Here is a 2909-nt window from a genome sequence, read left to right on the forward strand (position 1 = left end):
GATTTATTATTTCCAAAATCACATAAATAGTTTATTGCACAATTACTCCACCCTGGAAAAGGGGGGCACAGCAGTTAAACTGTTAAAAAAAAACCTCCAGATTAATCTAATCTCAATTCCCATGATGAGTGCGTTTAAAACTTTGGACCACACCCATCGGCCTGCATATCTGTTCTGTGTAGAACATAATTAAACTCATTTGAGATCCTGTGGTTGAGAATGATTCTCTCTCTGAGGGATCTCAGCAGAGTAAAGCCAATAGTTTGGCAGCATAAAATATTTCAGATAGTTGCTGCTGCTGCATCAGTGCATGGGCCAGAGCAAGCATGGAACAGACTTTTTCTGCAAGGTGACGAAATGCATTTAATGAATCGAGGACATCTTGTCCTTTCTTCAAGTAATGCAACTCACTTCTCTCAAAGCTCCACTGCTCCTCTGCTTTATGTATGATTTAATTAATTTATAGCAACTATTGTTGCTATAAATCTCTAACTTTTGTTTTAATTTACAAAGGATGATCATATGATAGCATTTTATAAAGGAAGGGATCCCATCCCACTCACAGCTGATCACCTACAGATGGTTTTAATAATATTATAACAGCTAGAAGGCTGTTGATGAATCTCCCTTTGATTCTATTCACATAAACATGTGTAAAGAATGATGTGGCATAAATGTTTGTAATTCATGTCATGTATTAGCTCAGCAGAGCCACGGCTCTCAGACTTTTATAAGAAAAACTGTGAATACGCCTTGTTCATATTTTATTGTGATAACAGGCAATTTAGTAATTTTAAACCCCTTTATGGGAGAAGCAATGAATTGATAAGAGTAGAGCAGTTATCCTATGACCTACTGCACCTGATAAACGGACGCAAGAAACTTATGTGGATCAGGTCTTCCTTGCAGAATATAGATTTAAAGAAACTATGGGAAACTGTGGGCATAAGCTAGCCTGATAAAACAGACTAAATGTGAGATTAAATGTAAATTTAGTCTGGCCCCGATGAATGAGACATCAGAAGATTGTTGATGAGCCCTGATGAGCATGCCGAGAGAGGTCCGCTGCAGACGGGCTGAGGTTAGCCCTGGCTGCTGTTAGCCTCGGAGGGCCGCCGCTTGCCGCGGTTCTATCAACTTCGAAAATTGTAAATGGACCATATAGTGATGCTTTAAAGTATAATATTCTCGCCTCAAATTATCTTAAAATTTACATTTATTGAACAATAGCAACAGAAAAGAGAACTTTTAACTTTCAATGGAGCGCTCCATTGAAAGCTGCTTCTGCTGCAGTGCATGCTACTGTTCAATAGTTATTGCCATCCTCCTTTATGTGCTTTCTCCAGAGTTGCACAGCTTTGTCATCACGCCCTCAAAACCCCGCCCGCTTTGCATCCAGAAATTCAAAACACATCTCTGCACTGTGATTGGCCCGCCAGTTAAAGGGCCTGGGGCATTGATCGAGGCTAGACAAAACTTGCAGGCAAAAATGATTTTGGCCGCTGGCGGGTGGGGCTAGTGTAGTAGGCTAGGCATAAGTGTTAGAAGCAGCAAATATCTGTCTGTCTGTCCGCCATTTTTGCCAAATTTTTTAATTTATATTTATCAATCTCTCAAAAATAACGTTTTAATATCCAACACAATAAACTTTCGGCAAGTACATTTAAACCTTTTAAATCTTATAAGTATTCAAGTTCTTTGAACAATTTACTACTATAAGATATTTATCTATTAGAAACTAAATTACAAAAAGTACTTTCTTCATCCCAAAGTGAAAATTATAATAGACTTTTCAAATCGCTTCTATTCTTCTATTCATAATCATTTACTTGAATCAAAAAACATGTCTCAGAATCTTTCCTAGATTGAATAAACCTATGATATGTTGCAGCAACATCTTTTTATTTGGAATATCCTTGATTAGTTTGTGATATAAAAATGGGTTAACTAAAAAAACGAAATTTCAAATTCTGGGTTCAAAATCAATTAAAACAGTTTGTGGGTGCACAGAAGTAATGACATAAACGTTGTCAGAAAAGAATACACACAGCTTTAAAATCTCCTTTTAGCGGTCTCCATAAGACATAATGAGAACATGTGCAAGTTCTATCAGAGCAGGATATTTAATAAAGACCAGCCTAAAAACAGATTTGTTTTGTTCTAGCAGCATTAGTTGGGCAAACAAGTCTCTGTTCTTTCAGAATATCTTAGGACCATAACATAAGGTCTGAATGCATAATCGCAATGATAATACATGTTGGTGGCAGTATAATTCTGGGCTTAGCTTTTCTTTCTTTTTTATCTGGTGGGCCTAAATTTAAATCATAAATCATTTAATTAAAATGTAAAATGCCAATTCTGGAGAGTTGATGTCCTGTAACTTTTGGATGCCACTTAAGTCTTAAATCAAATGACTGACTAAATCAACCACAGACTTACTTATTACTTTCTAGTGTGTCCTGGGTGTGATGACGAAGAGATAAAAAGAATATCGACCTGAGAACAGAAAACCTTTAATATAGATAAAATCCACATCCTTCAGATTTTTAACTGTTTTTTTACTTGCCCTTCTGACTTCTTTCATTATCTTCTTTTGGTTTCCTTGACCCGTCTATAAGCATCAAATGGTCCAAATTTCCTAATATGCCATCAATAATACCTTTACTTTACAATTTTTCCTTTCAGTTTCAATTTATAAATGTATTCATATTCATTTATGCAATTTATATGTATTACTTTGTTTGTAGTGGGGACTTAGGTGTTAAATAATATTACTAAACAGCCAACTTGCACCACTGCACACTGCACATGGAGCAACGCTGCACCTTTGCTGCAAGTACTGAGATCTTTCTGCATAGACTTGTAATGCTTTATGTGTGCATGTATTCCACCACAGGTGAAAAAAAAAA

Source organism: Cyprinodon variegatus, unplaced genomic scaffold, assembly GCF_000732505.1.
Source record: "Cyprinodon variegatus isolate N-32 unplaced genomic scaffold, C_variegatus-1.0 Scaffold1209, whole genome shotgun sequence".
Lineage (NCBI taxonomy): Eukaryota > Metazoa > Chordata > Actinopteri > Cyprinodontiformes > Cyprinodontidae > Cyprinodon > Cyprinodon variegatus.